At 40.5% G+C, this 24,715-nt stretch overlaps 1 protein-coding gene across 1 annotated transcript in view; it reads right to left on the minus strand.

Annotated features, from left to right (window-relative positions):
- LOC125015863 (furin-like protease kpc-1) overlaps positions 1-24,715 on the minus strand; it is a 165,806-nt gene that overhangs the window by 101,171 nt on the left and 39,920 nt on the right. The gene's annotated exons all lie outside the window — the stretch shown is intronic.

Here is a 24,715-nt window from a genome sequence, read left to right on the forward strand (position 1 = left end):
AGTCATTGTACTGTATCATTTAACTAAAGGCCGACATGTGATTTGGATTGATTATTAACAAGTTCAATGAGAAAAAAGTACTTGTGTAGAGCTGCTTCCCAAGTACTCTAAAATCAATTACATTGGTGTTACATCAAAATGCCATTTTGGATTACCATGACCTGGATGACTGAGAAACTTCACAGACACATTTTGCTGCAGCTTTAAAATTTTTAACGAGTAAAGGTTTTTTTTATGATATAAATGTGAACAATATGATGTGAATGCTGAATTTATATACATATTACTCTTTTTTTTTATCCCACCTTCATTTAACCATGAAGTTCCCATTGAAACATTCATGTTGTTATATATTACATGTTCTAATGGTTGCAAGGAAAATATTACTATTAATTGGATGAAACCTGACCTGAATCGCTCAATGGCTACAGAAAGTAAAGCTTCTTGATGGTATATGTGACTGCCCGGTTACAGCTAAAAGTACATGTATTTTATGAGACGGTGGAGTCCGGCGAGACCTCGCCTAAGACCTTCATACCTCAAAGTTTAAACTTTATTTAAATAACTACTGTTATTATTAACATTTGACTTTTTTTTAAATTAATTTGTTGTCTTTGTTTAGTTTACTAAATATTCCTTTGTTGAAGTTACAGAACTACATAAGGCACATGTGCCCTAACTTTGTGAAGTGCTATTCCTGCCTGGCAGATATGATCTAATCTGAAGAGGTTGGTTTTCTTTTGCGATAATGTGCATTAAAGGCAATAAAGTAAAAAAAAAAATAAAATAAAATAAAAATCACAAACAAGAGAACTACAAGAAAAAAACTAAAATTTACATGCAGATTATAAAAAAAACAAGTGCATATTGTGGAATTAGTCTGGATGTGCCAAAATGACCTGTCTCACTCTTCTATACTTCAATAAGACCTAAATGCCTTATATTCGTTCAGGCCCTAATAGATCTATACTTGTCTGCTTATCTAAAAATGTGCATGGCATACCTATAGTAAGCTTTGTTAAATACGTAGCAGAATTGAGCTGAACATCCACTGTAGTTACTAAAGGTATGCCACCGTATGGGAAGCTCAGTTCTAGTGATGAAACTAATTTCCAGTGCTTTGGACTCCTGCTGATGTCTTTTCATTTCCTGGCAGTGCCATTGTCTGTTCATCTGAGCTGCTTGAAGAGATTACCACGTGGCCTGACAAAATCCCTAACAGAGAGTCTCTCTCCATAAACTGACAGAGGCTACAGCTAGTTCAGTGTATCAAAGCTCCCTCTGCTCATAGATCTCCACTACCACTGTATGCTGGGCTGTGTCTCTGGGCTGGGTGGTGATTACTTCTGACAGGATGATAAATAACGGATGAGTGTCTGTTTTCGTGATTCTACAAATTGGTTTTACTCAAACTGCTCTCTAATAAACATCTTAATTTTTAACTAAAGCCACATGATACATATGCACATATACAAAGATGAAGGGGGTTTTGCTGATAGCATCAAACTACAGTATATTGTTCTGTATTGAAAATGACAGACCAGCGCCACCGTCCAAACTGGTATGCATAAAGGAGTATTTCAACTGAAGTGGGCATCATGCACCGTTGTAGCATCACTTTCTCTCCAGAAGAAATAAGTGAGTAGCTCATTACGTCCGTGCTCTGCCGTGTTCACATAGAACCTTATCAACCTCTACATGACACAACATGGCTGTACAGCCGCTCCAGACTGAAGGAATGTAGAGTCGGTGCAGTGTTACTTGAAGTGTACCCTGACTCATCTGAAATGCACACCGTTCACTTTTGTCTCTCTTTGTTCTCTCTACTGAAGGCTTAGTTTTCCTCCTTAACGAAATGGAGGAATAGGTCTGAATGGTCCTGTTTTCTTATTTACTATTACATCATTCCCAGGTGTTAGCGTGCGTACATTTATGTGAATGTGTGTGTGTGTGTGTGTGTGTGCGTACATTCAACCACAAGGGACCAAAGGGCCTGTTTGATAAATGGCTCAAATAATGAGGACTCCCAGGAGCTCTTAATTTAACTACAGCGTGCGGACTGCTGTGATGGAGATCTAGATAGATACACATCCGTGTGCACATACGGCAGTCCGGGTAAGCTTGCAATCTAATCTTAAAAGCATACATTTGCTGAGCTCTGTGTGCAGATACACACAATATATCTGGCATCAAAGAAATGCATAAAACACTGCAGTACAATAAACAGTGTCAGATGCTTGTTAGATATGTTTCTTTGTTCAGCAGCACAAAGCCTGGTGCAGGGACATGAATCACAGACAAGATATCAACGGTTATGCCTTGCCAAGCTTACTGCGAATAAATAAGGCCACTCTTGATGGTAGTGACGCCTGTAATTAAAGCCATCTAAACCATACGAACCTTTTAAGATTGGATACTTTTCCCGACACCTTCAGTGATCAGTGGACAAAGGACAGGAATGAAAATAATGAGCTGCAAAGTCTGCGTGTAGGATACTGGTATCCCACATAATAAACTGAATGTATCTGTTAAAATCCAATGCTACATGCAACATATACAGTATTTACTCCCAGCTGCTGACAGAAATCTAAAGCGAACAACTGGCTCCATCATCTTAAAGCTACAGTGTCAGACTTTTACATTCAGGCCTTTAACAAATGAGTTCACATAATGCTGATTATGCTAACCAGAAGCAGTTAATTCTTTATTTCACACCAAACCCAAGTTTTAAGTCTGGTGACGTGTGCACTGGTGAACTAGCAGTGAAGTATTTTACATCAACCAGCAATGACTGAACCAGAAAACAAGAGCAACCATTATAATGGAACCTGCAGCAACGAGGAGTATGATGGAGTCTTTGGTGGAAAAACAAAGGTTGGACACGGATCTTCCCATTCTGCTCTTGGACAGGTCACTATTCTCTTAAATTATCTGGTGTATGCTGTATGATGTAGTTATTAGATTTAGACTACATAAAATTCATTTCTTGGAACTGTGTAAACAACTTTTTAAAACAAGAGCATGAGAAGCATCTTTTCCAAAACACTATAAATCCATTTTAATAGTTTTCCGGAAAATGACATTTTCTACCTAAAGCCACATATTTTGCAAATATTCAATTTAGCTCAAATTATGAACACACTGGTATGTGGACACTACTGTAATTACTCTCACTGCCAGAAGAGGGAGACAAAAGTTTCACACAGCAGCTTTAAAGGAACAAAATGTGCCTGGTTTGCATGACAGCAAGACAACTGGAACGGTGATGTAATAATAATTTCTATTTATCCCAATTATACCCCTATTTATAGCCCTATTAAAACCAATAATAATAATAATACATTTTATTTACAGGCGTCTTTCAAAACACCCAAGATCACCGTACAGCGTAAGTAAACAGGGTTTAAAATACATAACAGATTTCAAAAGCTTTAAAAAAATAAAAGTATAAGACTGAAGAGGTAAGATAAAAGATAAATGATTCTGATATAAAGATTGTCTTAAATACGGGTGCTGGATATTTCACTGCAAATGTAGCACCTTTAAATTAGCGCATATGTTATTTGTCTGTTAGAAAACACAGGTTCAGGAAAAGAAAAGGAGAAATAGTGGCAGACATTATGACCCAGTGAGAGAAGTAGCAGCGCTGCTAGGGCACCAGGCACAAGGTACAGCACCCTCAATGAATATCAAAAAGCTCCCTCTCTTTGACCTTGAGATTAATATTTAAAAGATGGCTACAGTCTATACACGCACACGCAGGTTCACACACCACACTCTGTTGACATGTTGCCTGCAGTCTGTGGTGCACTGAAGTCTTCCTCATTAACTCACTGCTGGGTTGTGATCCTTGTATCTATAAATGCTATATATAGGAAAAATGCTCGTATGCTGCGCATGTTATAACAGATAGCATGACGATGAATGAGATAAGGACACATTGCTAATGTTTTAACATCTTATTCATATTCCAGTACCATGTTATTGTTATTATATTGTGTTTTATGTCGCTGTGTTGCACATGTGCATCCGTTCCTTTTAAGACCAACGCACTCATCGGTAACATGAAAGAAAAATCTAAACACGGGATGCCTTTCAGAAAATGGCTGGAAATACCATTAATAAAAATGCAAAAACGCTTCTGTGGTCTTAAAACTTGTTGGACTTTAGCTTTACACTGATCAGCCACAACATTGAAACCACTCATACGGGAGGTACATTCATCTTGTGACAATGCAGAGTTCTGCTGGGAAACTGTTGGACCAGGCACGGTTGTTGTGAATGGAGGTAATAGCCACAGAGCTACAGTACATGTTTATTTCTGCCGTAAAGTTGTCATTTTAACATGGAGGTCTATGGGTATTGATTCGCTTTCGGAGCCAGCCTCAAGTAATAATTCAAGCCATTGCAATTTTATGGGACTGTATGTTGGTTTTAATATTTCAGGCCTGGTTTTAAGATCTAAGTTTTTGCAGCTTTTCTTTCTCTGTTAATAATGTTTGAGCTGCTGTGACTAAAATAAAACCCAGATTGTTTAGTAAAATTAAATTCATGTAAAAAGTCAAATTGTTACAAAGAGAAAATGTCAAGTTCTTTGTAATATTTAGATTTTCCTCTAAAATATGAAGAAAATAACAGGGCATTTACCAACAAGATGAAGACTCTGTAAACACGAAGACTCATCTCCAATATCAATGTACGGACAAGATAAAGTGCACAGGGAAAACCTGCTATAGGACCAAACAACAGCAATGCTGAAACCATTTTCTACCTCTCACCCACAAACCAGAGAGCAAGCTTGTAGATAACTAAAGCAATTGGTAGCTCCACTGCAACTGACCCACAGCCATTTTAGAAAGCTACTTGGCGTCCTGGAGCCAAACAACCAAATGGAATCAAGGAAACAATTGTTTACTATAAAGAGATGTTGCTGCTGCTGGAAAATAATGTTTTTTTTGTCGTTGTTTTTTTTTTTTAATATATAATTTTTTCTAAGAGGCCTGGACATGGATGTACTGCTCACTGAATGTAATTAGCGGCATCCTTGATTCCTTAATTTCCTAAGTACAGAACAGTCAAGTGAACCCTGAGTTCAGTTCAGTTCCCCTGTTTTGTGTTCACTGAAAGCAGCCTTACTTGATGGATTTCTAAAGCGAGCTGGTTGTTCAAGTGTTTGGCCCTGATGTTCTGTTGACCTGCTCTGAATACGTTTACATATTTATATATATTAACTGGTAGCTATATTTGAAGGGCTCTGTTTTTTTATTTTAGCTTTCCATATTTAATTATAGTGAAAACATTTTTACTTCATCGGAGGGCGTCACACTTTTGAGAAACATATTCCGGGCACCCATCAGCCAGAACATTATGACCTATCCCACAGATACTTGATCAGCTTGGGATCTAGAGAATTTGGAGGTCAGGTAAACACCTTTTGCTGTTTTTTTTTTTTTTAGTTGTTCCTGAAATGTTTTCGTGTGTGTGAGTGTATCAGGCGGCATCCTGCTAGGGATGACTGCTGCCAGTAACATCCACACAAAAGCCAGGTCCAAAAGTTTCCCAGCACAACACTGCATTTTCACAAGATGGTCAAAGTTACTCTGCAGTGGTTTTAATGTTATGCCGGACCAGTATATATGGTTATTCTTTAAGTTTTGTATCAGTCCAATGTCTGTGGTTGATATCACCAAATTTTTTACTGTACTGAATTATAAAACTCATACTGCGATATTGTATCGCAATGACAAAACTAATTCCTACTAAGGTATCACTAGCAGGAAAATACCATTTACTAAGAGATTAAATGGTATTTAGCTTAAAATATATACGTCACACGTTTGTCACTTTGTCCGACTCCCACACTCATCACCGTTCCTCTGCCATTAGGTACAGTTAAGTGTGGGCACATCAGACGGCTAATCCGCACAACACACACAACAATGAGAAATTCTCAGCCACACAGGCATGTACTATCCCAGCTTGCAGCTCTTTCTTCCACCCAGTGTGCTTCGACTCGCTTCTGTCCACCGCTGTGAGGGATGCAAACAAACACGCAAACAAACAACCAAAGTGATGAGCGGACATGACGTCTGAGGCTTAGCTTTTGTTTCATCTTTTGTCTTTTGTTTCTCCCTCTGTGTTTAGCACAGTGTGAGAGGCCCCAGTGCAGCACACTCCTTTATGGGGAGACGATGGGGAGGCAACCTCACTGCCAGAGCAAGTTTATTTTGCCAAGTATTTGATCAAAGCCCATGTTTGTTTGTTTGTGTGTGAGTGTGTGTGTGTACCTGTGTGTCAACTGTATTAGAGTGAGAAGAAGTGTATATTTGTGTGAGACATATAGACAGCCAGGACATTTGTGGCTATTGGGTTTACTGATCACTATATGGTTTGTGTAAAAGAATATGATTTTGTGCAGATGGGCCGTCATTGAAGTAATATTACAATTTTATGAGCACCGTAGTAAATAAATACATTAAATACAAATCTTAAACTGCAGCATCAACGGCACTGAGCATAAAATAATGAACTTATACAGCAATTTTTCTCTAAAAAAACAACTGCCCTGCAAGGAGAACACATTTTCAGCACATGGACGCCAGATTGGACAACCTGCTGTTAAAAGAGCTGAGAGCAGAATTTCTAGCATCTAGCGGGAAATGACCAAAGTGGGAGTTCGTTCAACAGTCGACACAATAAAATTAAAAACGCCAATCGACCGATGATTTTTGATCGTTGTGAACAGTTGTGGACAGGTGATGACAGGTGATGACAGATGAGAAGCCTATCTGGCAACGACTGCGGGTGCTGACCAAGAGCCAAAAGTCGAAAAAAGAAAGACTGCAGGAAGAGCCAGTACTACGGCCTTAGCATCATGGGTATTTAGCGTAGACTGTATAAACATGGAAGGTGGACCAGCTCCTCAAAGGTAAAGCCAAATCAAGTAGAGCTTCCCCTGGTGGCTGGTTGCAGTATAAGTCATAAGCTCCACCCCACTACATGTTTTTTTTTTTTTTTTTGAGTGTTGGATGGTTTCGTTCAAGTGTCCACTTTTTTTGATAAGTGTCATTTAAGTTGGTTATTTGACCCTATACAAACAGGATGTGACATCATGATGACCACAAGTCAAAAAACGGCAGTGAGTCTGGTGGAAGTGTGGGCTAAGCTTTAAGTTTTGATTTAAATTATTTATGCATTGCCTTTGGGTAAAATAAAAGCCTTTATTTTTCATCTTAATTTTTTTTTTTACAAACTCACAAGATGGAAAATAGCATTAGCTTGGCCAGCAGTAAGGAAGTGGACACACATTGTCCATATTTATATTCAGTTTATGGTATTCACACAGTAGGGGTGCTAATTTCAATAGTCTTGTCTTTTTTTTGTTGTTGTTAAAAAGATACTGGTGGAGTCCACCCTTTTACCTGTAATTTATTATGGTGATGGGATGTACGGCGATGCCTCTACTCACTGTCTTCATATGCTGAATAGTGTGAATCATGAGGCTCATGAAAAACTGTGGATCTCTTACTCACCAATATTTAAAAGTGAACTGGCCTGTTATACGTACTGAATCGCTGAAGTTTTTTTTATTTACAAATTCATTCTTGGCATGATTACTACATATTAATCTTCTCTTTTAAACTTGACGTGTGGAAAATACAGCCCTAGTTCTAAGGAGATGCTGCTATTCGCGTTTCCTAAGTTAGTGGGAAGTGGGAAAGACAGCTTTTTTTTCCTGCTCCCGCTGCATGGAACAACCCACAGTCGAATCTCAAACTTGAACAAGTTTAAAAAGAAGGTGAAACCTGCCGAGTCCTGTTTGTCTGTGTGCAAATGTTTTAAATGAGCATTTCTAGGTTCACAACTGTGTGTTTTTATGTTGTTTCCTGTTGACACTGTGCTCCTGCCACTCTTGGCCAGTTCATAAAAGACATTTTTGATCACGGTGGAACAATACAAATAAAAGGGAGACAGAATATTAGCAAGAGAGAAGGGATGACATGCAGCAAAGGTCGCAGTCTGGAATCAAACCCACCTTACTGCAATCAGGACGAGATCTTCAACGAGGTTAGCCCCTAAAGTTTATTGTTATGGGTGGAAATAAATTAAAACGTGATATTGAATTTTTCATACCAATTACAATAGAGTTTAAAATATCGGTATTTTAAACTCTATTGTAATTGGTATGAAAAATTCAATATCACATTTTAATTCCCACCCCTTACTGGCATCCCAACAGTTCAGTTATACGTAAACGGGATTTTTATCCCTCTTTTAAAGAGTCACTGTGTGCATCAAAGGAACAAAGAAAAAAACAGACAGGAGGTACAGTATTGACATGTCACCCACCCAACATGATACTATAACACTTCTCTCTATGAGTTCATCCTTCCCTCTATCTCCATGCTCTCCCTCTTTTTTTTTTCTACCTTATCTTTCCTTCCGGTGCTGCTTTCATTTTCTCCCTCCCACTGTCTGTCCTCCACCACCCTCTCCCTTATCCACCTTCGTCTCCTCTTCTCGTCTCTCTCAGACATGTAATATCTCTGTGTATCTCCTACTTACTTCCTGTACCTTTCTGTTCCTTCCGCTTTCACAACATCTTGCGCTCCCCCTCTCCATTTTGATATCCTCCACTCCCTGCACCTCCTCGCAGTATCTGAACACATCCCTCGTCTCCCCTCCCCATATTTATCTCCTCCTTATCTGGATCTCCCTCCCTCTTCTTGCACGCGTGCCTATCTGTCTGTATCTCCGTTCTCCCAGCCTCAGTGGGTTCAGCTCTCATAGGAGGCGGGTGCAGGGGGAAGGAATGAACCCGAAATGGTAAATTGTTTATGTCTGACACCTCAGCAGCCGCATTAAGCACCGCCCGCTTCCCGCAAGCATCAGATGAAGGTAGCAATGTAAAAGAATAAAAAACAAGAAAAAAAAAGAAAAGAAAAGCAAACAACAAAAACAAGTCATATTCATCACAGTAATTGTGTGGGTGCTTGGGGTACGCGGGCGGCTAGATGCTGATGAGGGATGGCGCTGCTCACAGGCCTCCCTTACGTCCATGAATCACAGCCAGAGTCGCTCGCCGGCCCTCAGCCGCCATAAAACAAAAGATGGAGATGAAAAATGCAGCAATTAAGTGATTTGATTTCTGCTCTACCCTCCTGTCCTCCTTTTTCTACCCAGCCCCCCCTTTCTGGCCACACACACACACACACAAACACACATACATGAACAAAATATTGTACAGTAGAAAGCAGAGCGAGAAACACCACGCTGCAAGAAACCTTAATGAACAAACACATTCTCACAAATATAGTCTAGAAATGTTAATAATGCACAGTATATGGATGCAAAACTTGAATTAATAGTACACACACAAATCCTTAGTTTCAGCTAATTCCTGTTACACGTGGTAGAATGAAAATGTACTTATTAAGTGTGGCATCTTAAGGCGTTAGACGGTAAGATGCAACACCTATAGAAAAAAACAACCTTTGTAAGTAGCGATTAACTACGGAGACTTAAACTATCCTATCTGTGTGTAAATGTAAAACCAAATGCTGCTCATTTAATGCTGGTTGCTTTGGTGTTGTTAGCTTTCTAAACAGGACGTAGTTTGGCTTTAAACCACGGATCTTCAACAGGGAAAGTGTTTGATTAGACATTTTTTCTATATTTTTTCTATTTTTCGCCACAATTTCCCCACAAAATTTAAAATTGATTTAAATGCACATTAACATGAATCCAGCATATTTCAGTAAAGGGATAAATGGAGGCAGAAGAGTTTTTTCTCTTTCAGAACTTCACTCATTCAGCGATACAGGAGCTGTCTTAAAATCGCACCGTTTTACACAGAGCGCCACACTAGACCTGTTAATCAAAGCCTCCCGTACACAAATGGCCCCGCCCCCATCGGTGCCGAGCCAATCACGAGGCCCCATATTTCACAATGACTTTGTCAGGTTCCCCGCAATTGGCCGAAAGCCTGTTCAGTCGCAAGGTGAAACCACAGGTGCAAGCTGCAACATTAGCAGAAGAGAAGCTAACTGTGCCTGTTATATAAAGGTATGTTCATGTTTACAGAAGTTACATGTCCACCCTACTGCTGCATATGTGAAATAAATAAAAAAATTTGAACGTGTGTATTATTTGAATAGTTAAATATTGAATGCAAAATGATAATAAAGTATATTTATAAATAGCAATAGGCCGAGTTTAATATAGAACACATATAGTAGGTAGAGGGTCCCTACTTAGTCTCTCCTTTTGAGTTTCAGTTTGAGGGTCCTTGGCCTGAAAAACGTTGAAGACCCCTGATTTAAACCCAAGCAGAGTTACACACATAGAAGCCACAAGCAGCTTTAAGACAGAAGGCAATTCACACAGCAGCCAGTGACAATGGCAACGCTTCCTCGGCTATGCTTCGCCTTAACTGAGAGGTAGAACAGAAGTGACTGAAAGTCAATGGAGCGGTGGCTAAGATGTTCTAATTTTTAGGTGCAACACACACGTTTCAAAAATTCTCACAGCCTATGTGGCAAATCCACACGCCATTTTTCCTTTTGGCCTTTCCATATTCCACAAAAGTGTAAACTTGATCATGTTTTTTTTTGTCTTTACACACCATCAAAAAGATTAGTCTGGATGGGATAAAACTACAGATATTGAGGTTGTATCAGCAGAGTTACAGTATCACTTTAACTGGTTTTCTGTTTGTGCGATACATCTTGGCAAATCTTTGGACTGGCAATTCAGTTCCCAACAGATTAGTAAATGATGATTTATAACGATCTCACAAGCTAAAGAAAAGACGGGAAAACTGTTAACACATATAAATAACACATTTTTGGCATTGAGCTGTAACTAAACTCTTCCTCTTCCATCTCAGGAGCAAACATATTAAAACAATTTACCTCCTACACACTGCAGAGGAGACTATATTTAAACACGGCACTCTGTGAGAAATGTGGATGCTTTAACATTGTTTAGCATGGGGGGAGAGGGGGGCTTGCTTAATGGGACTTGGGTAAGCATGTGTAATTAAGAGCAGGGGTAAGTGGAGAGTTGCACAGTGCATGGTGGTGATGGTGTGTGTCTGCGTTTGTGTGTGTCTACGTGTAAGAGAGAAGGATATGGTAGCAGCATCAGTCCATGATGGAGTGCTTTGCGGAGCCAAACACCCATTCAGCAAGCTGTGTGCTCATTAATCCTGCCAAACTCCACTTGTTACATGCACGCACAGGAAATCATGAGGCTAGGTAAACAGGGAACTGCTGCGATCCATCACCGCATGCCAGGAACACACTGATATAGGTGTGCACACGCACACACTCGCACTCTGATGCAGTGTACATGCAAAGAGGATAAGCTTCTACTCAGACATACGGAGGGAACACGGGCAGCTCTGAATACAAGGTACAAACATGCAGAGATGAAAAGATGCAAACTAAATCATGCATTCGAATTTTTGTATCTCTTATCTTTTAGTAAATACACATTACACTGTTGCTGCTATCAAAATATTAGCCGTGCTTTATGTTGGGATGTGAAACCAGGAATAGTTCCCTCTTGTAATGTAACAGAGAAATGACATCCACTGCTGGTAAAGGCCTGCGCTCGCTATTAGTAGAAAGAAATACAGCCACAAAGCCTGGAAAGAAATCAATAGAGCTTGACCCCCATTTGACCTCCGGTTGAATGGAGAAGTTATGGGCCACGCCGGCCTTGACATTAACTTATTTGATGTGCATTTTCCAAACAACAACAACAACTACTCTATATTCTCTCCATCTCTCCCTCCCTTCTTTTTTCTTTCCCTTCTTCCTCTCTCTGTCTGTCTCTCCTGCTCCCTTCGCTTTGCTGTACATTCCTATGAATAGGCACAAACATGCCAACATACACACAAATACACGTCGCATGACAAATGCAGCGCGGGGCCAGTTACACAGCCCAGTGGTTAGACGCAGTGTTGAAGCAGATCTGTAATATCTATACGCCTGCCTGGCTGGAGCATTTACTGAAGCCATCAGTGAAACGACGTTCCATAAATCTTTTGACAGAGGGGGAACAATACTATTTACACCAATTTAACCCAGGGAGGGGGAGGGGGGATTTCCAGTTAATGGACAACTTTTTTTTTCCCTTCTCTTATTTCAACATTTTGAAATGGCCACCCTTCAGGAGGACAGATGAGACACGCTCCCAGACTGCTACTCACATGCTAATAAACTCCATTACAAGACATGAAACAACATAACAACATAAAAAAAAATAAAATAAAAAGCAAGGCTTCGCAAATAAGACCGGTCTCTATTTCACTACCCTCCTTTATCACAGGCACTCCCATTATAAGCTGCTAAATAAGATACTAAATCCACATGCAAATACACACGACTACATAAGACGTAGTAGTCAAGTTTATTTGAACAGAAGGAAACTCGTAATTTTGAAATCACATATTTTACAATCCTCTCTTCTTCGACGTGGCAGCTCATAATATTTACCCAGAGCTGTCTGGCTACACTGAGGCAGCCTGGGAACAGCAAACCTGATAAGGTTAAAGGTCACTGGTCACCCGGGGACCAATCAAGGGCTAGTGGTGCAGCGGGTTCAGGTTTGGACTGGATGCAAAAAGGTCAGAGAGGTGGGATCAGGTCAGATAAAGGACAGAGCTGTCCACACCGCTTAGTAAAAACTGACAGAGCTTCTAACCGGCTTTGTTGAAAACCGATTTGCACTGTGATTTAAGGATGGGGCCTTTATCATCTACGTCTATGTCGTAGAGAATATGCATAGTTTCTATTAGCAGTTTGGGGAGTCTACTTCATGTACACTTATTTCAACAGTACTAACATGCACTGATGACCTCCAATAAAAACTAGCTTTTAAACCTTCTTTTTTCAGGACTGGATTCTACATATTTTTCCTTAACTTTAAGTTGTTTCTAGGTTTTTAATCCTTTTGTAACCACGTCTTTTGCCTTGCACGCATTAGTTGCATGCACCTTGTCTCACCTGAAACAAAATATCCAAAAAAAATCCTGTACAAACAAGTTTGATTGAGTCTGGCGGTGAAAAAAGCATCACTGAAGCTTCATAGAAAGTTAAGCAATCTCCAAAGTTATTGGTATTCATCCTAATGTCTGAGCTGAATTCTATGACAGTAACAGCGTAGTAAAATTAGGTTCGGAGATGGCATTTTATTAGTACATGTCTTTATAACACAGGTGCAGACATACACACAGACAGATAAGCAAACAAACATCAGAAAGTCTCCCACAGGTATTTTTTTGGGAAGATTTTTAATAGTGAGCCAGATCTCACCATATCTCCGCGGCTCAGTTTCTGACCAGAGGCAAAAGATAACAAAAAGCACAGGATGACCAAAAATAAATGAATTTTAAACACAGTGGCCGCCGCAAATATAGCTTGAAGATTTTCTTTCTTTTTTTGGCAACCTTCAGAGCACTTCACAAACAACTGCTTAGATTTCGCCATACAAACAAGTGAAAGAAAAATAATGGGCTACACCTCTCTCTAGACCTTTCTCTTCCTATCATTTTAGCCTCTTATAAAACAGAAATGACCCACTGAAAAATTCCAACAGCTGCATCAATGCATCAGACAGAACTGAAGCTCTGCCTCCATCCTGCACAGCATAGACAGACTTCCAATGAAGCCAGTATGAATGGAGGCCTGTCAATCACAGGAAACCCGGTCATTGGGCAATATACAAACGATCATCTCCTAGATTCAAATTCACCGTGTGGGAGCAAATATGCAGAGACGCACACTCACTTAAATGCGGACATACACAAGGCTGGTAAAATACACAGACTCATACACATAAACAAAGACACATTCACATGCAAAATGCACATAAGCACACACACATTTCCTTGCAGAGTGTTGGCGCTCAGACTGTAGAAGTCATCAGGGACCTGTAAAGCATTACCCTCGGTGTGACTCGAGCCACTCCAGAAATAGCCTCTGTAATGTATTCTTACCGCCGCCGTCTCTTTTGCACAATAGTGCCCTTAATAACACACTCCATTTCTGTTGGCATAAATAAGGGCTCCATTTCCATCTTATTTCATGCAAATGAGAACGCCGGCCCCAAACAGGTAGTGGGAGTAGTGTGTGAGTGGAGTGTGGAAGTGTGTAGTTGCTGAGTGCGGTGGCATGATTGGGGACGAGCGAATTCAAATGAGCGTTGGAGAGACCCCACAATGTGCCAACGACTCCCACGCCAGCCTGCCAACAGCGTGACAGACAACGTCACTTAGTCACTTATGGGCCCCGCTGCCTGCACATGGCGCCATTACAGGGGCCAATGCAAAAACCAATATTTATCCAGGCAAATGGTTCTCAGGAGAGAGATTATTGATGCAGACACAAGAGTTGCACTCCAGTAGTAGGCCCTGGTGCAGCCCACTAACATGGCGTCCGATTTGCTGATTCCATTGCTTTGCCGTGTCTTTGGAGAGCAGTGATTGGCTGCCTTGTTTGTAACCATGCCAAGTACAAAATAAAAACCACAGCACGAAGCAGCTGCACTGACAGGTTTCACACTGGGGAACCTGTGACTGACAGGCTTTTCTGAATTTAGTCAACACATTTATCGTGTGAAAGGGCTATTTTGTAGAAGGGTTTCACTGTTAATGGAAAACACCTGCTGTGACATCACTGATAAAGGTGTTGGAAGGCCACAAGTGCAACCAGGCTCCCTGATTCAAGTGTCAATCCTCCATTAGACTGAGTCATTGTTTTCTCCAAGTTTCTTCATTTTGGATGTGTACTTTTATCATATGCTGTCCGCTTTTCACGTCGCTCGTCTCTTCTCCTTCTGGGCGAGGGGTATTTTTGTATTTCCAGGTATCCTTGGAACAGAGGATGCTTGGCAGACAAAGTCCTGCCAGCTACTGGCAGCACGCAGACATTGATCAAAATCTTCTCACGGATCTTCCATCTACACTGCAAACACTTCCAGGCCAGGCATTCCACTTCTAACTTTTAAAGGGATCATCCAGGCTTTTTGTCATTTTGAGATCTGCCATTTCTAAAGTGTTATGACATCATATTACAGATGGCCAAAGTCCCAAATCTTCTAAGGAGTGAAACTAAAAATGGTGGTACTAAAATCAAACTATTGTGGTAGTTTATTTTTACCAGAAGTCTGTGAGGTGTAGCTTCTGAGGGCCAATCAGTACCAGAATCATTAGAACCTCAGAAAAAACTACAGCCCTAGAAATATAGTTTATTTGTAATAGTTAAAATTAATAGTTATTTACCAAGTTTAATAGCACCTAAAGCACCAAATGAGGCCTAGAACAGAGATGAGGTGCTGGCTGGCTACAGAGGCTGCTGATTCTCTTCTTTCCAACTCATTTTTTTCATTTTCAAAGTTAAGTCTTAAATCCAACCCACAGGGAGTCAAATCACATCACATTTCTCCACATATTAGGTGTTACTCCCTGCACCCTAACACCTGCAAATAGACTCTGAAGTTTAAAATTGACACAGTTCAACTTCATTATTTTCTCAATTTGCCCTTCTTGCCTAATTTTCCTGAAAGTCTTTTTTTTTTTTTTTTCAATAGTGTAATTGTATCATTAGCGCACAAAAAAGAAGAAGCTGCCAATAGAGTTTGAAAGCTCGTCCTGTACTCCAGTTTCCTCCCACGATCCAGACATCCAGACAAGAGATGTAGACTGGACTGACTGGAAACTCAAAACCGCTGGTGGGTGTGAATGCACATCTAATGCTACAGCAACTTTTCTGTTTTCTTGTTTCTAAAACACACTGCATGTTTCTGTGGATATAAGTAGTGACCACGCTACTCCAGCATTTTAGGATTCTTAAAACTGGCTTTCGATAAAAACACTGCTGACATCTGGGGTTGCAGTTTGATCTGGATACTTGTCCGTAAGTAAGCAAACACATGCGCCTTGATGACTAGTGGTTAATTTGAAAATAGAGAACAAGTTACAGGTGTTATTGTAATGTTATTGTCTATGCTAAAAGCTGTTTAAGCATTTAATTTCAACACACTAGCCAACAAGGTCTGAGTGAGCTGCAGTAATTCCTTCTTCTACAAGGAGCACTATTCTTTTTTTTCTTTTTCTTTTTTTTTTTTACAAGTGTAACTGTGATTAAAATTCTGATGAAAGTCTCATCTGGATGGACAATGTTTGGTTTTAAATGAACGCACATTAGTGTGAACGTAGCCTCTATGCTTGCCTAATGCATGTGGCTGACGGCGTACCTTTGTCTTGCCCACTGTCAGCCGACATGGCCCTTAAGCTCCATTTCCAACATGAAAAGAACAAAGTGAGTATAAATAATAGATGGATAACTTAATGGGCGTATGTAACACACCCTCACAGTGTAGACATGCTGCAGCTGACCTTCTTCAAAAGTGCAATAACATGACAGGATCAGGATGGCTACAGACAAGCAGCATCTCTGACGGTAGATAGAGACTGCTCAGAGTGAAGACAAGTTGAGGAAAGTTAAAGAAAAACTTTTTCCTTCTTTTCAGTAACACACAGTGAAACCCCATCTTCGGTGCAAACCTTCTGCTCGCTGTGATTCTCTACCTCCATCAAAGTGAATGAAAGAACACGCACAGCGATTTCAGGGAGGCAATCTGCTGTTCAATAACAAGAGGGTTTGACAGGAGTTACCTAAGGTAAAGGCAGAACACGCCATACGTTACTTGATGTCATTAAGTTAAAAGAGAAGCAAATGAAACCATTACTGTGAAGCATAATTAAAGTGCGATATGGCCTCATCACAAATGATACATCCATGCGGTGGTAGGGATAACGACGGGTGAAATATAACAATGAACCGAATGGAAACGTTCATTCATACATGTGTATTTTAGAATGAATTAAAGTGCAGACTGATTGCTCTCAAATGACCACAACTACATCATAGTTAACTCATCACTACTTGCCCGACTCACTGTGCACGATCAAAAGCTATTGCAACTGAAATCATATTTTTTTCAAGACGGCATCTACAATGCCAGCAGCAATGCCCATGGCTGCAGCAGATTACCCCTGATAATGATTGTTACATTTCACACAAGCGTAGCATATTTACAGTTAAAGTGAGTCACCGGCATACGCAGCCCTTCAGAGCAACACAAACTCAGGTCGTGGCATTAAAAAAAAAAAAAAAGTTCTATTTCTATTTGATGCATTTCTGGTCGCAAAATGAATCCAAAATAATATGTTATTTTTCCAAGAAGTACAAAAACAGCCCTAAAATGCTGACGGCGATGCCACCGGCAACAGATGATTCTGAGAGAAGGTTGTGTTGACTGTTTGTTACCTCATACTGAGGTATAAGGCGAGTGTGTGGAAAACATACATGATCTGCTGACGTGAAATTTTGTAATGATTAATTTCTCATTTTGTTCAACAATGTTGGCTTCAATCTTTGAAGCCTTAAAGTCTGGACTTGTCAGTCAAGCAGTGTTTTCTATCTATATTCTGTTGAAGAAGTTTGAGTTTTCTCTTTACTCTTTTACAGTTTTAAACTGGAAGACATCAGACGACCAGACAACCCATCATCAGGTCTAACACCCAGAGCTCGGCTTCTTCAGCCACTAGATTTCTTTTCTGATATAAACAGCTGATACAAGGCAACCAAATATAAAAAAAACTACTTAACTCAGAGGAATCAACGTTTATTATGATTACGTAACACATTTGGGAAATGCATTACTAGTAGAGAGGTTGGTAAAATCGGGGGAGGCGGGCCGTAGAGGTGGAGAGGAGAAAAGGTTTACAGGGGTGGCCGGTGGTCAGATAAAACAGCTCCACACTCGCTTCAAGGAAAGGTTAATGTCTCTCTCGATTTCTCCATCTCTCCCTTCCTCGATTTCCCAGCTGAGGTCTGTGTGACTTACAGCAGGTCCAGACTGCATTAGATTAAATCATAAATTACCCACCCACCCCCATATCTGCATCCCCTCTTCTCCCTCCCTATCTCCCTCTTCCCCCACCCCCCCATCCTCTCCCTATCTCAATCTCCCACTCCCTTTATTCTCCTATATTCCATTCCCCATGTATTTCTCCCGCTCCCCCCACTATTATTTCTCCCCAGCTCTAATCATTATTCTCTTTTTTTTTCACCCCCCCTTTTTTTCATTTCACTCACTCTACGCGTACTCTACAATATGAATGCCTTTTCTGTTGGAGGCCTGCTACAGTGGGTCCGGACAGTGCGGCGTGTGTGTGAATGCTCGATAGTGTGATGTGTTGTGTGGACGAATAGAGTCTTGAGCGTGTTGCAGTGGGTTGATAAAGCGCTAATGTGTTGCTGCGGGTGGTTACCTGCTTTCATTGTTTGGCTGCTGACCTTACTGTTTGAGTTTTAGCAGAAAAAAAACAATGTTTTGTCATTTAACTTACAATAATATAATATGCCCGACCTGACCAGCACCTGCCTGCATGTTAAAAAATATCTGACCAGTTTTATAACGTAATATACAGTAGATCTGTTCCACTTAGACAGACCAGAGTTTCAGGTTTGTGTTTTCTTATCCATTCTTTAATACCAAAATCAATTAGTCACAACCTTAAAACCACTGACAGGAGAAATACATAACATTGAGCAGCTTGTGACAGTTCAATGTTCTCCTGGGAAAGTTTTGGACCTGGTATTAGTTCATGTAGCACCCAGTCTGATCCACAGAGCCCCCTCCCCCCTGACCCATAGGAATCAAACACTTCCACTAACAACATCCGGTTGCCTCAGAAGGCCCATGTCCATTCTCTGATGAGTCACAAGTGTTTGGTAGGCACAAGGGAGACCTACACAATATTAGTAAGGTGGTTATAATGTTATGCCTGATCGGTGTATACACATATAAAAAGCACACTAATAATACTGGAAGTCTTTTAGGGTGACTGCAGTGTGGACAGGTTTCAAGAGGACGTTCTTGCACTCTACAACAACACGCAATATCTGTTAGTTGTATTATTTTGTTGGCATGAAAATTAGATTTCTAGCTTCAGGTTTCTTATTCATGATTTTAGTAAAAGCGGCTCAGACCCCAACTGCACACATACCATAAACGTGTTACATCCTATTACGATGACTGACACCTATGTGACCAGTTGCACACATTATCTGTTATTGTTTATAGACTTCGAGGCACAAAGACCTGTTCCAGGTTTAACAGAGCGTTGGTGGGATAAGTAAGAACATGGGTATTAAAAAAAAAAAAAACAGCCCCTCCGTTCAGCCCCCACACATCTTGCTCCACAGCTCCGCTGGAGAAAAAGAGGAATAAAATAGAGTGACCCTGCCACTAGCAGCTCTCTTTTTCCCCCCACTGCTCTCTTCTTCCTCCCCCTTGCCGTGTGAAATCAAATTTCCATGTGGCTCCCGTATCTGTTGCACAGCGAGGTGATTTATCAGGGATGCAAAGAGCATGCAGAAACAATCTTTATTACATCCATTTCCTGCTTGTCAGCCGGGATCATGTTGGCTGTTCATTAAAGGCGCGGCGCAGGTGAGGAGAATGCATCCCGATGCCTTGATAGATTGTCTGCTCCCCTGTGGTGACAGCAGCTGGATGGATTGAACAGCGGGGGGCGAGAAGGGAGGAAGAAAAGCGCTGACTCCGTCGCTCCCCCTGTCAGACACACTTTTACATGGCCGGCCACTGTCATTTCTACCAAACAGCCCCCCCTCCTCCAACACACACACGCGCACACACACAGTCTTCTGACGCTCATTGGACTTAAACCAGTAGCTTACCTTAACGCATGAATGCATACGAGTATTTATGGACACTGATGTAAAAATACTGAGACATACATGTAGATTGTAAATATGAACTTCATCTCATCAAGCAGTTGCTACCCTTGACTTTCTGTGCTGAAAAATAATAAAAACAATAATAATCTAAAAAGGCAGTCACCTACATCTATCAAAAAAAAAAACAAGATAGATACATCTGAATACTCTTGAAATTCACTGTAACATAAAGGTTCATTTTGATAAATTGTTTTTCATTTTTAAGCAACTTCACCAACTTTTTCTGCAACTGCCTCCCGTTGATACAGTAATTTATTACCCATACTGCCTCTGCAATAACATGTAAATATATAATCCCTGTAATTCCTGCCCACATTTGCAATCTTTTCACTTTAGTCTTAGTCATGTTTACATCCTCCATGGACAGTTTGGAGAGTTAAGACATTTATGGCATAGTTTTTTGTATATGCTTTGCATTATTCTTCTTTTGTCTTGTTCTTGCACATCATGCCGCCCACTGTGCCTAGATTGCCCACAAATAAAGTTTTGTGAATCTGAATACATAGTTTTTTAGCACTATGTGGCTCACTGTAAGGATAATTGTGTAATTGGTCTTATTATGTTTTACTGTGAAGAATCTCAACAGCATGCGGCTGTGTGTTGTTTGCATTTAATGCATAGTGATCACTGCAATTCTGGTTTTATTTGCACCCAAAATACAAGTAGGAAGTAGCATCAGTGAACTAATTCTGCACCAAAACGTGAACAACTCATCATAAATAGATCGGGAATTATCAGTACTGTCGGCTAAAACAAAGTATGTCAGTTTAACATAACGCTTATTTGAACTGCAGTGATTTTATACTGCTGTTTTGCGCAAGGCACCTAATGCCGACCCTTCCGAGGTAATAACAGGGTGATGATGAGACCAATGATATAGTCGGCTAAATTAAAAAGCAAATTTAATTGCACAGTTAAGTACTGAAAACACAAAAGTTCATTAGCGAAATTGACTTGTCAGAGTTGCAATCTTTCTGCAAGCCTCTGATCCACTCAGTACAACAGTGATGCACAACATGAGAGTGGACAGTACAGTAAATACTTGTCATGAGTGGACACACCTCATTAAGTCAATCAGCCGGAGCCGTAGAATATCAAAACTGCAGCCTTACATCCTTGGAGCAGCTACGTAAGACTACATAATCAACCATAAAATGTTTTATCACACCGTGTACATCAACTGATAAATACATACAGCGTGGCAACATAAATACAGCCCTGCTTCTGTATTAGGCTTACATTATCCCCTCAGTGTAATGCTTTTCAGCGTGCAACTATAAAATCCTACCGTCAACTTACTGTGGTCTCTATTGCCTTAGACATAAATAAGAAGAAATGCATTTGCCCCGGAGTGCAGTATTGGCCCAAATTGATGTTTACTCTTATATATGTTTTACATTCTACCCTGACATCTAGAATAGAGCACAGGAAGATGGTACATTCAAAAAAGTGTTATTTCCATGTTCTTTGCAAATCACTGTGGCATAAAGCAGCCTTGGATTACAGGACTCACTGCTCTCTGAATTATCGTTCACATCGTTGAATTCGTTTCTCTTCATGTCCTCACTCTGTCTCCATCCCTACATCCACCATTAAAAGGAAGAAACTTGCAGTGATGTCGAATGATGATGATAGGTGAAACAATGTAAACTGTGAAATGGGCAGGTAAGGGCTCTGACATATAACACCACACAGTTTCCCAAATGTTTATAACAGGGGAACTTTGGTGTGTCCCATTTTATCCACATCAAAACAGAAGAGCAACTTCATTGTTGCCCTCCAACAGACCCCCAAACTTTACAATCACACTCACATCTCATACAAGGACAACAGAAGAGAAAGCAGAGCCCTGCTCAGGAGTTCTAAGATAATCAGCATTCCCTGTTCATAATGAGGGTTATCTAGCCACGGAGACAGGGGAGGATACCAAATGACACAATGAGGTTATCAGTTTTCTGTGACTTTCTGTGACTATGCAGATACTGTATAAATATGGACAACGCGTCCCCACTTCCTTGCACTGCCCAAACTGACCCTATTTTCCCAGGGATATGGGTGGCACCATATTTTGAGCCAGAGTCTGTGCTGACTCTATGACCTCCTTTGCATAGCGATCTAAATATCAATAGTATCGATACCGAGGCCAGTATCGGATCGATACTAGTGTGATGAGGTCGGTAGTTTTGTTACAGTTTGTCTTCCATACATCCGGAATATTACTCCTCAAGAGTTCATGCGAGCACGGTCTGTACACGGCAGGAGCTCTTCCATCCACACCTGTTGTAAAAGGTGGGATATGGACAGAGTTTGACACTCAAATCTTAGTATCACAGCTGCATTGCACAGCTGACACTGATGCCATTATTGAAGTGGAGTCAGTACTCGGAAGAGAAGACAATTACACGGGATGCAGTCCCACTTCTTTGGTGGGAAATGAATGAGCCAACAGTTCCCTCGCTGAGCAATTTTAATATTTAATACTTTGTTGCTTTTGTTTACTTATTTTGCATTGTTGTTGGGTCATTTTGTTTTTCTTATTTTGCACTTTCAATTACTTTTTTTTCTAAAACAACTGTGTAGTAAAAGGGGAACCTTTTAATTTTCATATCGTTAAATTGTTTTGTATTGTTTTATCAAAGTTATTCAATGATCATAACATTTCAAGTGAAAAGTATCGGTATTGGCGATACTATGTACGACCGTGTATTTAATCGGTATTGGATCGATACCAGAATTTCCAGTAACGCCCATCTCTAAATGACTCCACTGACATGGAAGGGGTGGAGCTTATGACCTATACTGTAGACGGCCACCAGGGGGAGCACTACTTGGTTTCACTTTTTAGGAGCTGTTCTCCTGTCCATCTTTATACAGTCTATGCTTCTATATGAGCTGTCAGATAAAAGGGAATTTATCGTCTATAGTTAAATCATCTGCCAACATGAAATCATTTGTTACATGATGAGTGAGTACATCCATAATGTACGGTGAATTGTCACTCTTGAAGCATAAGCTAGCTTTGCCCATAAAAAAGCAATATTTCTATGTCTGGGAAACATTTATAAATTTAGACAAGAGGGTTACTTGGCAACCAAACTTTGCAATGTCCACGCCGTTGAGCAAAACACTGCCTATATGGACGTGGCCTCGTGTCTTCGTGTATGTGTAATGACTGATCGATACGGTAATGCTGTTTGGGCTGCGCGGCCAAGATGGACGTAGGCGTAGGTGTTGATATCTGGGTGACAGGGACACTCTAGCACAGTGGTGGGACAGTGTGGGTGGGGTGGGCGGTGGATGCAATTTGTCTGATGAATCTATATCCTTAACCCACTCACTGGCTGTAATCCATTGATGACAAGCTAATGAGAAGTGCTTATGTTGACGTGCACAGTGTATGACAGTTGTCTTCTACTCCTGCTATAAAAGTGTCCAGGGATCTCATTTATTCTAAGTACACATAGCTCTTAATGTGGTCAAACAAACAAAATAATGTATCAACTTGTGTTTTCATGCTACAAAAGATCTCATTCGCGTACATACACATGTTCATTAACATACAGCGACGGCACAGAATTTCAGTCATGGTCAACTCACCTATTTGAAGGTCCCTGAATGCAGACAGACGAATATCAAAAATAACATACTTCCTAGAAGATCTTATTTTGCTTTTTACTATTTCTTTGCATCACTTTGTGGTGCACGTGTTCAGGTGTTTCTCTCACTAAAATGTTTATGTTTTTCAAAACTGGGGTGGACAAATGCAAACTGATTACAAATAATCTTAGTGATTCGGTGCCAGAGAAACAAGACGGAATAGAGACATTGCTTCACTATTGTACTGCGATTTTGCTTTTTTTAAAAATGCAAATATACATCTTCAGGAAAACAGCTGACAATGAAGGAACTACCTGGCAGTCAGAAGAGAAATGGAAGTGCCCTACCTATGAGAACATCAGTGTAACACTGGTACTTTGTAGTCGCACTGATTCCATGTAAGCAAACAAAGTATTTGCATGATTTACAGACAGATATATTCATGCACACGGCTGATAAATAAAGCCTGTGGTTTTATGAAGCTTCAAGCTTTTTCAGGGTCACACCAGAGTCCATGAAGTACAGTAATAAAAAAAATAAAAAAAAAGATAGCAAATATATCTAATGGCACAACTGCAAGAGAATAGCATGAAAGAATATAATCAGAGCAGACACAAACACGGGCAAAACAAGTGATGGTGAATGTGATTCAGCGTTGTGCAGGCTCGGCCTTAGATGCCAATTACATTACCTCAAAAACAGAGGGATTGGACTGAGGGACGGATAGATAGAGAAGGACAGAGGAAGAGGAGGGGGGGGGGTACTTTCACTCAAAGAATATAAAAATAATTTATTTCATTGTGATATTAAAATCAATAGGTATCGACTGAAAGGTGGCTAAAGGTGAGCGTGTACATGATCCTTCAGCTGTGAGAGGCAGGCTGTCCGAAAGAGGGGGAGGAGGAGGAGGAGGAGGAGTAGGAGGAGGGAGCGAAGGAGAAAAAGAAAGAGGAGGAGGAGGAGGAGAAAGAAGGGAAAAAAAGAAGGAAGGAAAAAGTCACCCCCTAGTTAACAAAGAGGGAACAGGAAAAAGGAAGAGGAAAAGAAAAAGAAGGGAGATGGAGAAAAAGAGCGAAAGAGAAAAGAGTTGGGGAGCTCTTGCCCAGTGGAATCAATACAGGGAGGTGGAGCAGAGTACAATAGCCCCAGAGGAAAGGAGATTCAGTGGTGCAAGTCTAATACTCTCTGTCTCACACACACACATACAGGCACACACATACATTATCACTCGCCCCCTCTCTGAATCCTTTTTGCTCTTGCTTTCTCCTGACATTTCCCTC

The sequence above is a fragment of the Mugil cephalus genome, chromosome 11 (assembly GCF_022458985.1).
Source record: "Mugil cephalus isolate CIBA_MC_2020 chromosome 11, CIBA_Mcephalus_1.1, whole genome shotgun sequence".
NCBI lineage: Eukaryota > Metazoa > Chordata > Actinopteri > Mugiliformes > Mugilidae > Mugil > Mugil cephalus.